The sequence below is a fragment of the Balaenoptera ricei genome, chromosome 14, assembly GCF_028023285.1.
Source record: "Balaenoptera ricei isolate mBalRic1 chromosome 14, mBalRic1.hap2, whole genome shotgun sequence".
NCBI classification, from domain to species: domain Eukaryota; kingdom Metazoa; phylum Chordata; class Mammalia; order Artiodactyla; family Balaenopteridae; genus Balaenoptera; species Balaenoptera ricei.
Genome location: NC_082652.1, coordinates 19728506 through 19743457, shown reverse-complemented (window position 1 = coordinate 19743457; position 14952 = coordinate 19728506). Strand labels below are relative to the sequence as shown.

The 14952-nt window shown below is 52.8% G+C and overlaps 1 protein-coding gene across 5 annotated transcripts in view; it reads right to left on the bottom strand.

Moving 5' to 3' along the window:
* The window catches only part of CMKLR1 (chemerin chemokine-like receptor 1), a 39685-nt gene that overhangs the window by 11813 nt on the left and 12920 nt on the right, over window positions 1–14952 (bottom strand). Inside the window, exon 1 of one of the 5 annotated variants that reach the window (XM_059894753.1) lies at window positions 10377–10515. The exons of the other annotated variants lie outside the window; for them this stretch is intronic. The gene's annotated coding sequence lies outside the window, so the exon portion shown is untranslated. Of the gene's footprint in view, window positions 1–10376; window positions 10516–14952 lie in introns of those variants that run through there. 5 annotated transcript variants of the gene reach the window in all.

Here is a 14952-nt window from a genome sequence, read left to right as displayed (position 1 = left end):
CTGTCCCTGCTTGCTTCTCCTTCAGCCTCTATCTTGGTCTCTCTCCCTTTGTCTCGTCTTGTATTCTCTGTCTGTCCCTGTCTCTGTGTCTCGCCCTGCCTCGCACCACTCTGTGCAGTCTCCTTGTCTTCTCTTTGTCTCCCTGTTCCCACCCTCCCCCCTGAGAGGCCAAGCCACCCCTCACCTTCCGGCATCACTCACCTATGTGCCTCGCGGGCCACACCGCAGGCTGCCACCCTCTCTCCCAGCCCGCTGCCTTCCGGCTGCTGCCTCTCCAGCCTATGGCTAACCGTCTCCTGGCTGCAGGCCCCAGGCCGAGGGCAGGGGCTTTATCAGGGCCCGTGGGCGTGGGAGCCCATCGGGGAAACTGGAAACTCTTCCCCCCATGTTTGGCCTGGCTCCTGTCGCCGTCTCCCACCCCCCCCCCCCCCCATGGCCCACCCTGACAGTCCGCCGGGCCGGGCGGCCCCGGAGCCCTCTCCGCCAGCTTTCTGAGCCTCCAACAGGCTCTCGGGAGCTGGGAGGCCCCTCAGAGGGCATTCTGTTTTGTAGCCGGGGAAACAGAGGTCCAGGAGAGGGACTGACCCTCCCTAAGCCTCAGAGAAGGGGGCCTCAGCCTGTCTTGCACGTGGTGTATCCCAGAGCCTAGAAGTTGGCCTGGCGCCTCACACACCTTATGCCTCACCACTCCGCGTCCCCCTCGTGGCATAGATTTGCAAACGAAGCCTCACTCAGAGAGGTGAAGGGACTCACCCCCGCTCACACAGCCTTTCAGCATCAGCCCAGGGTTTGAACCAAGGACTCTCTGACCCCCAAACCTTGGCTATTTCTACTTGCCCAAGATCACAGCCTCAGCCAGCAGGTGAAACGTAATGGGGCCTTCCAGGCATCACGGTCCCCATCACAAATGGCCCTCCTCAGCGGCGTCCCCACCTCCCCCAGGCCCTGCCAACCAGCTTTGGTCCTGATACCTTGGCCTCTGCCACAGTCCCCTGGCTGGTCCCATCCACCAGTCCCTCATCCTTCAGGGCAGAGAGAAGGGGCCTCCCAGCCCCACAGCCGGCTCCAAGAGATACTCAGGGGTTACCATCCCTGGATCCCTAGCCCTGAGAGACTCAGGAATCTCGAAACCACACAGCAGCAGCCGTTCCAGCCACAGCCCTGGCTGCCAGCGCTAGGACAGAATTAGCTCTGTGTTGGGAGAAAATTTCCTCCCTGGTCCCACGCCCACACCCGGGAGCTCTGGCTGAGTCACCGTAGTGGGGATCGAAGGCACTGGCTGCCTAAGAGCCTGGCCCATTTTCTCTGGGTTGGGATGGGGCTGCGCTTGGGCTTAGGACTCTGCAGCGGTGGGCAAAAGCAAGGAGCTTATGCCCTTCGACATGGGCAACCTGCTTGCTCAGAGGCCCCAGGAAACCTCCAGTGCCTGATGGGAGCACAGAAACAGGAGACCGCCTCCCCCCCCCCCAGATGTCCACTCCGCTGCCTGGATCCCCCCCATTAGAATGATCCATGCCTTCTCCCCAATGTGCTCTGTCCTCAAATTCACTGCTCCCTGCTCTGTGCCCTGCAGGCTGAGCTGTAGGAATAATATTATTAACTACCTGCCCTCTGACCTCCAGTTGAGTTAATCCATGAAGGCCCAGCGGGGGCTGCAGGACAGGAAGAAAGCAGGTCGGTGTTTATTGTCCCGGTGACCTCCCTGCAGGGTCTCCATGAGTCGGTCACAGCTACACAACCTGGGTCCCAGTAACCAGTCCCTCCCTGACCCCTCGGCCTAAGGGCAGGAAGGTCTCCTTGTATCTTAGACCTGGGGTCTAAGACCCTGACCCAGAATCCAGACTCTCCGTGTCTCCCCCTCCGACACCCACACGTCTGTTTCCTAAACAGCTCACAAATCTGTCCATCATTTCTGCCCGCCTGGGTGAGTGCTAGAGACCCCTAACCAGCATGTCACTTCCGCTATGATTTCATTTTCCACCTAGTAGCTGGAGAGACCGTTTCAAAATGCAAACCGCATCACAGCTCTGCCCGCTTAAAAGCCCCTGGCAGCTCCCCTTTGTTCTTAGAACAATGCTCACTCCTTACCAATGTCCCGGAGGCCCAAGCAGTCTGGCCCCTGCCTACCCTAGGACTGAGCCGAGGCTGGCCCCAGAGAGAATCCTGACTCGGAAGCAGATTCCTGGCCCAGGTAGAGTGCGGACTCTTCCTTGCAAACCCAGCCCCACTATTTTACTGCAGACCCAGCAGCTATTCCAGCCACATAAGACCCCCAAGATTATTTGGATGTACGTCTCTCTTTGGACATATGTCCAAGATTGTTTGGACATATGTTGTTTGGACGTATGTCTCTCTTTGTTTGGACGTTTGTCTCTCTTTCCAGGCCAAAAAGCTACTCTGGCCCCCACCGTGGGTCCAATGCACAAACACTACGAATTCTCCCGGCCACTCAGCTTACATCCAAAGCGGTCAGGGAAATAGCCTGGGTGTCTCCCCCATAAACAGTGCCCCAGCCCCTGGAGGTGGCCTGTAAACAGATTTTCTCCCATGCTTATAACCCACTGGACTGGGAGGACCGGCACCCCATTCGCTTAATCCCCTGAAGTCAGCCTTGAGTCCACTCACGCAAATAATCCCCGAGCTGTGTACACAGAGTATCTGGAAGGCAGCAGGCACAGGGGTTTTACGTGAGCCGCTCAGGATGTGGTCAGAGGAGGCTGCCAGTGGTGGTCGCCGTCTCCCCAATGCTGGCAATGCCCTCAGTGTTCTGCTCATGGCGTGGGCTTGGAACCCAGACTCTGAGTGGCTCCTGGGTGCCCTGCGAGTTGTCATAGTTCCAGCCCCTGTCCCCCTAAATCCAGGCCAGCACAGCCCACCTTCAGCCCTGAGGGCCAGGCTGCATCTGATACCGCCCCAGAGCATGGCTTCTCCTCCGGGTACCTTGGGACGTGTGGAAGGGAGCAGCCAAAGGAACTGTCCCCATCTTTAGTGCCCCAACCTGCTGTGGGAGAGAAGGGCAAGGAAGCTGAAGACTGGCCTCATCTGCTTCTGCAGCCCTTCTTTGCAGCCCCTCTCTCTCTCTCTGTTACTCTGAGAACCTTACCAGGCCCCTGAAAGTCACTCCTGGACATTCCGGTAAAGAGCTTTTGACCCTAGAATGCCAGGGTTAAATATTATAATAATCACCAAAATATCAATGTTTTATTGAGCACCTACTATATATGCCAGGACATTGAGAAACACCTTATGTGTATCATCTCACACAAACCCAGGGGGATTATTATGGCCATTTTAGAGTTGAGGAAGCCAAGGCCAGAAAGGTTAAGAGTCTTACCCAAAGTCACGTGGCTAGTGAGAGGCAGAGGTAGGATTTGAACCCAGATTAAGAATACAGTGCTGGGCTTCCCTGGTGGCACAGTGGTTGAGAATCTGCCTGCTAATGCAGAGGACACGGGTTCAAGCCCTGGTCTGGGAAGATCCCACATGCCGCGGAGCGACTAGGCCCGTGAGCCACAACTACTGAGCCTGCGCGTCTGGAGCCTGTGCTCCGCAACAAGAGAGGCCACGACAGTGAGAGGCCCGCGCACCGCGATGAAGAGTGGCCCCCGCTTGCCGCAACTAGAGAAAGCTCTCGCACAGAAACGAAGACCCAACACAGCCAAAATTAAATAGATAAATTAACTAAAAAAAAAAAAAAAAAAAAAAAAGAATACAGTGCTCTTTCTTTTATACCTTACAGAATCTACTTGGCAAATGTCTTTAGATAAATCCCTGACCATTTGGGGCCTTGGTTTCCCCAACTATAAAACAAGGAGGTTGGAGTTGATGGTGTCAAAGGCTCTCTTCCAGCTTTAAAATATGCCATAATTGAATGGGCCAAGTGTCTGTCTATTCCCAGCCTTGTGCCCATAAAAAGACAGCATGGCTCAGCTCCACGCTGTGTGACCCCAGACAAGTTGCTTTACTTCTCTGAGCTATAGTAGGGTTGCCTATAAAATGGCAATAATAAAACCTTCCTTTCAGAAAATCCAGGGATCTGGATGAAGCGATCTCTTGGGACCCCTTGCAGGTCTAAGATCTCTGGGATGGAAGTTCAAGGTTAATTTACAAGCCTCCCCACCACCAAGACCCCAAGTCTGGGGTCCTTACTGACTGTGACAGTGTTGTCTCAGACTCGCCCCCCCTCCCCCTTCCCAGCTGCACAGTGGCTAAAAGCCCATACTTGAAAGTCAGCCAGACCAGGTTTAAAGGCCCTTCCTCATTCAGTGACTGTGGACATATTACCTCTCTTCTCCAAGCCTCAGTGTGCTCATTGGTAAAATGGGGCTGATATTATTACCTCCCTCCTAGGGTTACAGTGAGCATATCACGAAATGATGATGTGAACGTGGTATCTGGTGCACAGCAGGTGCTCAGCAAACGTTTGTATAGAAAAATCAGATGGTGACGTGTCTGTGAGATCCAGTAGCATCCCTGTCTCATGGAGGGGAGAAAGCCAGGCCGGATATCCAGTTTGCAGATTCTGAACCAAAGCAAAGGGCTGTGTTACCAGGAAGCCCACGGAGCTCAAAGATGAGCCTGGATGGTGTCTGGAAGCAGAGGAGGGCTGGGAACCAGCCAGCGGTTGCTCTCAGCCTCCTCCTTCCAGACCAGATGCCGCCCGGGGCCGGATGAGGAAACGGTGGCTACTGCCATTCCCTCCCCCTCTCGGCCCCGTCTCCCTTCCTGGCATCCCCACATCCTCTGCCAGAGCTTCTGCAAAGCATTTTTCAACTTGACTATAGTCCCTCGGTTAAAACAAGCATTGTCCCACTTCTGTCTGCACAGGGCATTAAAGCTTAACAAGGAAGTGCCTGGGCTATGTGGCCTCGGGCCCATTCTCCACATCTCCAACCTTCCGTTTCCAACCTGGCGCATAGAGATGGCCCAACATACTGTGAAGATGAAGGAAAATGATCTACATGAAGCACCTAGCAAAACAGCCAGCCGCTCATAGGGCCTCAGATGATGCCAATTCCCCCTTATGCCCATTTAACAGGTAAGAAAACTGAGATTCAAACAAGTTTCATGATCTTTCCCAAAGTTACCCAGAAAGTGAGCAATGGGTATAATCAGGAGCTCTAGGCTAGACTTTGGGCTTCTCCTCTCCTGGTTTTCCCTGGGGTCATGTTCCATATCACTTAGAACTAGATTTCAATTCCAGCTCCAGCACTTAGAGGCTGTGTGACTTTGTACAGGTTGCTTCACCTCTCTGAGCCTCAGGCTCCTCATCCATAGCATCTTTCTCTAGGAGTTGTGAGAATACAATAAAACAAGGCTGGTAAAGTGCTTGGCATTCTGCCTGCCATGATCACAATTACCAATACTATTAATACCAGTAATTAGTAATATTACAGGAAAGGGGGGGGATTTATCTCACAGTGGTGAAACTGGAAAATATGTTTCCACCCTCTTGGTGAGGTCCTTTATTTTAGGATCCAAGGAGAACTTGGCAGGACACAGCCTTTTCTGGAATTCCCAGAATGTCAGGGAATGTTGGGTAAATTGCAGACACCAGGAGGCTGCAGCGTCAGGTCACGGACCCCTTTCCAGCCTTCTCCCGTGTCCCATCTGCTCGTCGCCTGAGCAGCCCTGAGGCCCCAGCACATCTAGACGAGAGCAGCCCTGCCCAGGCCCCTCACTGTCTGCCCAACAGCCCTGTTCACTCCAGGCCACTTTGTTTCGGAGACTTCCTGTCTCTGGCCTGGAACGTTCTCCTCCATGGCCCTGTCACAGGACGAAGTGTGCGCAGCGTGGGCCTGGGGTTCCAGGAGTGCGGTTTGGCACCTTTGCCTGGGAGAGGTCAGAAAACAGAAGCTGTCTTGGAGGGTGAGGGAGGGGAAGGGAGGGCGAGGTGGGGTCCCTTCCAGACAGGCTGACTCAAACCCTCCAGGAGGCTGAGAAACTTCCGACAAGATGGTCTTGACATTGGGCTAATGCAAAGCTTAGAAGGCCAAGGATTCTTCCCTCCAATTCTCCAATCCTCCTCTCTCCCTTCCTCCATCCTTCCAAGAAATATTTATTAAACACCTACTGTGTGCCAAGCCCAGATCCAGATCAAGATCCAGGGGCTACAGCAGGGAACAAAATGGACACATCGCTTCCCTGGAGGGGCTGGCATTCTCAAGGGTGAGGATTGGGTAACAAACAGATAAACAAATTTGTAATAAAGAAGACAAACACCTCTAGAGCCAAACTGCCTGGGTTTGAACCCCTGCCCTGCCACTCACCAGCTGTGTTACTGTGGGCAAGTCACCACACCTCTCTGTGCCTCAGTTTCCTCATCTGAAAAATGGGGGTGATAGCTCTTTCCTCACAGGGTTGTTACAAGGATTAAATGAGTTTATGTTGGTAATATTTAGAAGCATGCCTGGTTCACTGGAAGCACCATGTAAGTGCTGGAAAAATGAAACGAATATAACAGGTGGTGATATATGCTATGAACTAAAATATAAAGAGGAGTGGGGCATAGAGATGGGGGCGGGGTGCTATTTTAGGCAGAGTGTTCCGAGAAGGCCTCTCTGATACGGAGACCTTTGAGCAGACTTGAATACAGGGAGAGGGAGACATATCACTACCTGATGGAAGAGCACTCCAGGCAGTGCGAAGGGTAAGTGCAAAGGCCCTGAGGCAGGAGCAGGTTTAGCAGGTTCAAGAAACAGCATGGATCCATTCATTCAAACATCCATTCAGTAAGCAGCTAGTGAATACCTTCTAAGTGTCACACTCCTTGTTGGAGACTGTGGGAGTCTATGCCCCCAAGTAGGGGAGGTGGGTGCGGGAACATGGCATAGTCAGTGCTCTGAGATGTCACCTAAAATCCAGACTTCCAGCAAACCAGCCCTATTGGGCCTGCATCACAGACAGGATGGGGTTCTTGGCAGCCTCCCTATCAACCCCTTGACTCTGGGGCAATGAGTCTGCTGTGATTCACCATGGAGCCTGCCCTGGCTCCCTACTGTTGTCAAAACAAGAGCAAGATGAGAGAAAGATGAACAAAGTCATTCTCACTTTCAGCTTTAATGGGAGAGTGTGGATTTCTTTGTGGAAGTGGAGGATGTTCCGATGTTAGTCAATCGTGTCTCCTGCCTGACCTTGTTGCTGGCTGAGTTTGTGGCCCTGGCTCTGTACAAAGCGAAGGGAAGGTAGCCAGGGAAATCAGGGGAGGCTTCTGGGAGGAAGTGACATTTGAGCTGAGGCTTGAGGGGTACGAAGCCTTTGCTTAATGGAGCAGTGGAGGGAGAAGGCATCTCCGCAGAGGAAACTGTGTGCAAAGGTACAGAGGCTGGGTAACGTGAGGTTAGATTGTGTGTGGGTGTCTGTGCGTGTGTGTCTGTGTGTGTGTGGTGGGGATTTTGGGGGGATGGCAGGAGACGTGGCTGAGAAAAGAAGAGGGGTTCAGATTATGAGACCTCCTGCAATCTACCAAATTTATCCTGTGGGCAATAGGGAGCCATGGGTGGTTTTTAAGCAGAGGGATGTCCATTTTTCTAAACAACCCCAGCTCTAACCCAGATGGCTCATACAGAGACTGCATTGGAAGAGGGGAGACTGGAGGCAAGAGGCTAGCAAGAGACCTGATGAGCTGAGTGAGAATCCCCCACCAGCTCCAGGTCCACTCAGAAGTGGCAGTTTTTGGAGGCTTCAGAAATCAAGGGTCCCATCACAGAGCCGGGGAGTCTGGCAATCTCCCCATTTTCTTGAGGGAATTCTTCCTCAGCCGGCATGGGCACATTTGCCTCAAGAGCCGTTTCCATGGCAACTGCCAATGCTCCAAGAAAAATCTTGGATGAGCAGAGGAGTAGGGACAGGATACACCAAAATGAGTCTTCATGGAAGAAGCCAGGTCACACTGGCCAGTCCCAGGGGCTGAGACCCAACCCCAGCCCCAGAATCCCGGATGCCACAGACGAAATCTGGTCACCGTGGCAACACTGATTCCGCATCCTTGGGTATCACTGGGGATGGGGAGAGACAGGAGGGAGGAAATGCCAAGGGGCAGCCAGACCAGTAGCTTACAAGGTATGCTAATCCTAGGATGGGTGTGAGAGGCAGGTAAGTGAAGAACATGGGTGCAGATGAAAGAGCAGCCTCTGGGGTCTGATTTTTGGATTCAGAAAGGCATCCCCTACCCAAAAATGATGCCTGGTAAACCCTGTTGCTAAGCCTTGAATTCCACCATTAGAGTTCTACTTTTAACTCCCCCACAATTAACTGCAGTAAAAGTAATAATGGCCTGGGGGCCAACACCCCCCCCACCGCCATTCACTGGCTCAGGCTGGTTGGGGGCAAGGCTGGAGCAGTTGTGGGTGTGGAGAGAAGCGAGGGAGAGAATAGTTTATGCTAAATGATGGGGGTGGCGGGACATCTCAAGGATGCAACCTGATCCCCCCCTCCCCGTCTTCCACTCCAGCAAACCTGAGGAGTGCATGCATTGAGGGCTGAGCTTAGAGACCAAACTGACAGAACCTCCCATCGTGTCCCTGGTTTGCTGTGTGACTTTAGGCAAGCACTTTCCCTCTCTGATCAGGCCTCAGTTTCCACATCTCTAAAATGGACAGGTTGGACTGAGAGAGGAAGACTTTGGAGTGGAGGAAAGAGAGAGTAGGAAAGCAAAGAAAGTTGGGGTGCAGTGTGGAGGAATTATGGGGGTTGCAGAGCTATGAAAGACAAAAGGCAGAAATGTTGCTATTATGTAATCATTAGCTATTCCTTGAAATAGGATTTGGGGGGAAGGTTAGACATCCAGCCCATCAAACTCAGGCTCTCACTGAGGCCAGACGGTGGAGGGGCTGAGTGCCCAGCTGGGGAACCAGGCTGCCTGGGGTTAATCTCAGCAGTGGGACTAGGGGAGGATCATTTACCTGCCCTCTGCCTCAGTTTCCCTATTTGCAAAGTGGGGGAAATAGTAATACCTCTTGCACTGAACTATTCTGGGATTAAATAACTTGACATACGTAGAGCGCATAGCATAGGTCCTGGTTCTTGTTATCTCACTATTGATGAAACAAGGCTGAAAGGATCTACTTGTGTGCACGTGTGCCTGGTCCTGACGTTACCAAGTTCCAGGGAAGGGATGTTAAGGGGAAAAGGCAGCCCAGATCAGGAGGCTGGGTGGAGATAAGCTGTAAAAAGAGGAAGGGAGGGCCCCTGGCTGTGAGCACTGAACTCTGTTCCCCTTAGCCAGCCCGAGGGAGGTCAGCGACACGCACACACCCACCCAGGACAGGGCGGCAGGGTTCATGGGAAGCCGCCGGCTGGGTTCAGGGAGGGGCCACAGGGGGAACCTTGGACCCCAAGTCCTTCCAAGACGACCCACTCCCTTGTGCCCCCAGGAGCCCAGTGTCCCTTGAACGCGTGGCGGTCAAGGCCTCTGGGCATTTGCTCTTACAGGTTCCTCTGCTGGGGGTTAGAGGAACCTTTTCTTGTCCTCTTGCTCCTCCCAGCCTCACTACGCACTGGACAAAAAGACAGGCAGAACAGAGGGCAAATGGTAAGAAGACAGAGAATGATCCTGCTGGCATGTGCCAGACGTCCGGCTGGATGCTTTGCCTTCCTTATCCCCCCATCGCCTGACCAGCTCCCCACCCAAGGCGGGGATGGTTATTATCCCCACTTAACAGGTGTTGAAACTGAGGCTCTGAAAGGAACCTGGTCAGGATCACCAGACAGCCCTGGTGGAGCCAGGACTTGAACTTGGATCTGTGGTCTCCAGAGCCCGTGCTCCAGTGCACCCCAGCTGCAATCCACACAGCTGTTCACCATGTTCTCCTGTCCTTATCGCAGTGCTTCTAAGCATCCTGGGTGGGCTGCTAGCCTCTTTCACTGCTAGGCCGTGACAAGCCTTCAGGCCGCATCCCTTCCTCTCCCTCCTTCTTTCCCGGGTTCCCAGGTGCAGCCCTGGTGGGGGAGGAATCTAAACCACTGAGAGGCTGGGGGTGGGAGGTGGTGATAACAGTGGCCCTTACTTGTCAGGCGCCGACTGTGTACCCAGTGCCTCTACTCAGAACAAACCTTTCAGGTGGGTATTTTCATTGCCATTTTGCAGATGTGGAAACTGAGGCCCAGAAAAGCAAAGCCACTAGCCCAAGATCCCACACCTAGGAAGAGGCAGAGGTAAGATTTGAACCTGGGCTGTTCTGACACAGGGGCCCACATCTTCAATCACCGTGACTGCCCTCGATGTTCTGCGACTTGCCGGCTGGGGACTCCACTGTGTGCAAGGCCCTCTGTTTTTGCGCCCGCTGACTCCCCCGTGCACAGGGCAGGCAGAGGAGCCGTGTCGCACATAGCCACAACCCCACCTCAAAGAGCCCTCAGTGACCCGACTCACCCACCTCTGGCCAGTGCAGTCGCCACACGCCAGGCTCCAGGGCAGGCAGGGGGCTGCAGAGGCATGTCCAGCCAGGAGGACCCCGGAGAGATCCTGCAGGCCTGAGCCGCCCCAGCCGCGCCCCACCCAGGCTGCCAGCACCAGGCACAGGGCCCCTGGGGCACTCAGGCAGGCTCTGGCCCCTTGGAATTGCCTGGCTCCAGCCCAGGCAGCTGACGGAAGGGCTGGCATTGGTGGAGTATGTAGGAGATCCCCACCCTGTTCCCAGGCTTGGGGGGAGGAGGGACAGGCTGCCCTCCCCCTTGACCCTGTAACTGTGCTGTCACCTTTTCCCAAGGAGAAGCTCAGCCTTGCCCCAGAAAGGGTCTCGCTGGGAAAACTGCCCCCCACCCTCAGTGGAAAAAACAGACAGTTGAAGCCCAGAGGAAATGTCAGAATCCTTAAAAGCCACTGCTGGAGAGGCTATAGGATCGAGGGGTCTGCCACCCCCATGTTACAGAAAAAGGAAACTGGCTCAGAGCAGCGGAGGGCTTAAGCCTCACGTAGCTGCAGCAAAGCCAGGTGCCAAGGCCAGCCTGACCCCTGAGATCTTGGGCCATGACTCAGTCTCTTCATCTGCAAAGCGGGCCGGTGTAAAGCTTACATGAGATCACAAATGCAGGGTATATAGGTTGACCAGTCATCCCAGTTTGGGGGTGTCCTGAGAAATAGGACTTTTGGTGCTAAAACCAGAACGTTCCAGGCAAATCAGGACAGGTAGGTGGCCCTGCCTATATAAAAATCCCAGGTCCAAAAAACACACCCCGTGGCTGTGATGTTTAAAGGAAGCTACTTCTGGAGTCGCATAACACTGAGTTTGTATTCTAGCTCTGTCATCATTTAAAAAAAAGCAACAACTTTGTTTTATTTTTTCATTCCGTTAAATTCGACAGATCTCTGCCAGGCACTGTGCTAGGCGTGGGGATGCTGTAGAGAGCAGAATGGGAAAAACCGGTGCCTGGTAGAGCTTAGAAAGACACAAGACACCATCACACAGGCAGCAGGAAGGGGAGCCCTCCTGGTAAGCTGCTTGGTTTCTGAGGCTTGGTTTCACCTCGAAATGGGGGACCATCCACTTAGAACCTCCTGTCGGGCATCCCCTGGGCCCTCAAGTCATCACTCAGAAATAAAATCATCAGAAAAAAACCTCTCCCTGGGTTCTGCTATTTTCCAGAGAAGGTTGCCCTTCTCTCTCTTCCCCCATCCCCACAGCAGAACTTTTAGAAAAACCCATCAAGTCATTAGAAAGCTCTTCCTTTTTTTACTAAACGGAACTCCAGCAACCTGCCACATTCCCCTCAGCCTGGGTCAGCCCCCTGGAGTCACACAGGATAAGCCGGCCACCTCCTTCCCCTGGCAGCGGCCACTTCCTCACTTTAACCTTGGCCAGCACTTCCTCTGCATCATTCTTAACCCCTTACCTGCTGGTCCCTACAGCTGGGATCGCTCTTTCCCCAGGCAGGGAGAGGGGTGTTTGCAGGCTGCTTTTGCTTGCAGGTTTGTCAAATTTTTTGTTTGCTTATGTACCGGCTTGGTCCCAAGGGTGAGATAAAGCTCCAAAGAGGCTCATGTATCCAAGGGAACGTAAATTAAAAGTGAGAGTGGGGGCTTCCCTGGTGGCGCAGTGGTTGAGAATCTGCCTGCCAATGCAGGAGACACGGGTTCGAGCCCTGGTCTGGGAAGATCCCACATGCCGCGGAGCGACTAGGCCCGTGAGCCACAACTACTGAGCCTGCGCGTCTGGAGCCTGTGCTCCGCAACAAGAGAGGCCGCGATAGTGAGAGGCCCGCGCACCGCAATGAAGAGTGGCCCCCGCTTGCCACAACTAGAGAAAGCCCTCGCACAGAAACGAAGACCCAACACAGCCATAAATTAAAAAAAAAAAACAAAAGTGAGAGTGAAAGGAGGAAGGGAAACATGGGTGGAGACAGAAAACGGAGCCAGGGCTGAGGGGAAAAATGCAGACAATAAGTAATGTCCTAAATACTTAGCCTGGGTGGGCCACACAGTGGACTCACAGACTCCTGGTCTGGAAAAGAAAAACCAGTGACAGGAGTCACGTGCCCCTTGGCTCAAAACAAACCCACTTCGGGGAAGGCGAAACCTTCGGGGACCCGGAGCAGAAGGACCCTGCCCGGAGCTCCGTGTGGAGAGGACCCAGCGTGATGTGCAGGCCAGCATCCTCAGCGACGTGCTGACGGTAGATGCAGGCTTGAGGTTCCAGATGTTTCAGGAGAGGCTTCCAAACACTGGCTGCCTGAATACAATACCCCCTCCTGTAAGCTGGCAGCTCTGCCCCAAAAGACCATTCAGTAGGAGCTGCTTTCCCCAGACGTGCCAAGGAAGGAGTGACTATTTGCTTTGGTCTAGACATCAGGGTTATGCATTGCTGGCTTAATGGGAAGAAATTTCTAGAATGTCTGGGAAAGGGCCTGAAGTGTGTGGCCCTCAAGACATTCTCGCTGATGCCGTTTCTCTGAACTGATGTCTTGATACTATAAGCAGCGGAGAGCAGGACATTATTCTCTGTGACAAATGCTAGAACCCAGCCATGCTCTCCACCAGCCGGAGACGGGCCTGGGGTGTCATGACGCTCACTGCCCTGGGCTTGCTTGTCTGTTACCCTGTTCTATGGTGAAAGGATGCTGACAAGGACACTCACGACTCCTACAAGCATGGGTTTTCAGTCATTACCTTCTCCAGAGGATCTCTGTGTCCACTGAATATTAGCCCACGAGGACATATTTCTTTCCTACAAACACTTCATCGAGGGGTCAAGCATTCAAGGATTCTCTTGGAATGAGATGGCAAATCCACTGTGAGACATCAGCTGGACCGGCCGTGGCCACAGGGGCCACTGGGAGCACATGTCAGCCACCAGGATGACATGGATGCTGGAGGAAAGAGTGGGTCCTACATAAACCTCAAACAGGACCCTCTCAGGCCAGGTTCAAGGAGACCAGAAGGAACTTTCTCCTTGTGACATCGAGGAAGCTGGATTCAGGTAGAGTAGGCTTAAAATCCCAAATATGTTCTTGTGGTGGTCAAAGAGATAACGGTGATGAAAGCCACGGACATTAGCGTTTATAATATCTCTTCACAGTGGCACTTGCTTTAGCCTAATGGGCATCCATTCACAATTCTAAGTTGGCTTTTTAAATTTAAATTTTTGACTAAGCTACACAACTCCATCTACTTGGTGATGTTCAAAACTATCTAAAATTATAAAAAGGTTAGAATGCAAATCCTCATTCTATCCTGCCACCATCTACCCAGTCCCCACTGTACCCAAATCCTTTTCTTATGTCTCCTTCCAGAGTGTCTTTAAACAAATACAAATATATATCCAAGTTCTTCCCTCTTTTGCATAAAAGTTGGTCTATTACACACACTATTTTACAACTTGTCTTTCTTACCTAACAATATACCTTGGAGATAATTTCATATCAGTGTGTAAAAAGCACCCATCCTTTTTGATGGCTGCATAGTATTCCATTATTGGATTTGCCTTCATTTACTTAACCAGTCTCCCGGGCACGGGCACTTGGCTTGTTTCCAGTCTCTTACTGTTAGAGTTCATCATCGTGTATGTGTTACAGTATTACATGAAATCATTGTGTGTGTGTGTGTGTGTGTCATTCCCCACTTATTCTTAATAGTGTCTGGGGCTCTCAAACCCTGTCTTTTATGATGAGCAAACAAGTCTTAAGCCCTTCCTTTGCACTGGCTATGCTGTGATTTCATCCATCAAAAAAAAAAAAAAAAAGCTTCAGAGCCATGTAGACTGGGATCAGAAATGAATTCTGCAGTGTATGAAACTATCTGCAGAGTGTGGGAGACAGATTTAGGCCCGAGGCACCCTCAACAACCCCAAAGGGTAGATCTGGAGCCTGTAGGTTCCCAGAGAAGAAGGCACTCAGGCTAGAGGAGGCACAGAACAGGGTAGTGACAGACCAGTCAGCAGATTTCTGGGGTCGACCCCGAGCTCAGAGCCTGGAGCCTGAGCCCATGGGAAGCCCTTTTTTGGAGCTGGCTTGGCTGCCTTGAGCAGCCCCCAGCAGCTGCCGACTTGAAGCTGTTTTCTGCTTTCATTCTGTTTTAAAATAAGGCCGTGATCGCATTCCTGGAGTGTGGAGAAACCTCTCCCCTCCATGAACGGGCCCTGGCCATCCCCGCCCCTCAGGAAAGGATCCAAAATAATTTTCCACCCATTTCTCATGAAGAACAAATCTTGGCGGGCAACAGAGTGCCCACCCCACGCCCAGGCACTCCTTGTCTCTCCCTTATAGGACTCACATCTTCCCAACTTGGGACGGGCCCCAAGAGGCTGACAGAAGAGCCTTTGTCTCCCTCATCCCTCTTCCTCACCCTCCTGCCAAGAATCCTGGCAACGTCTCACTGGTGTAGGTTTCCAAGGGCCCCCGCAGTTTGTAGCCACAAGTGGGGACCCTTGAAACTGCCGTGATGCTGAGCCGTGGGAACCATCACCGTGAGCCCTCAGGATCCTTCCCATCCCTCACTTTGCTCCAGCCTCCCAAGGG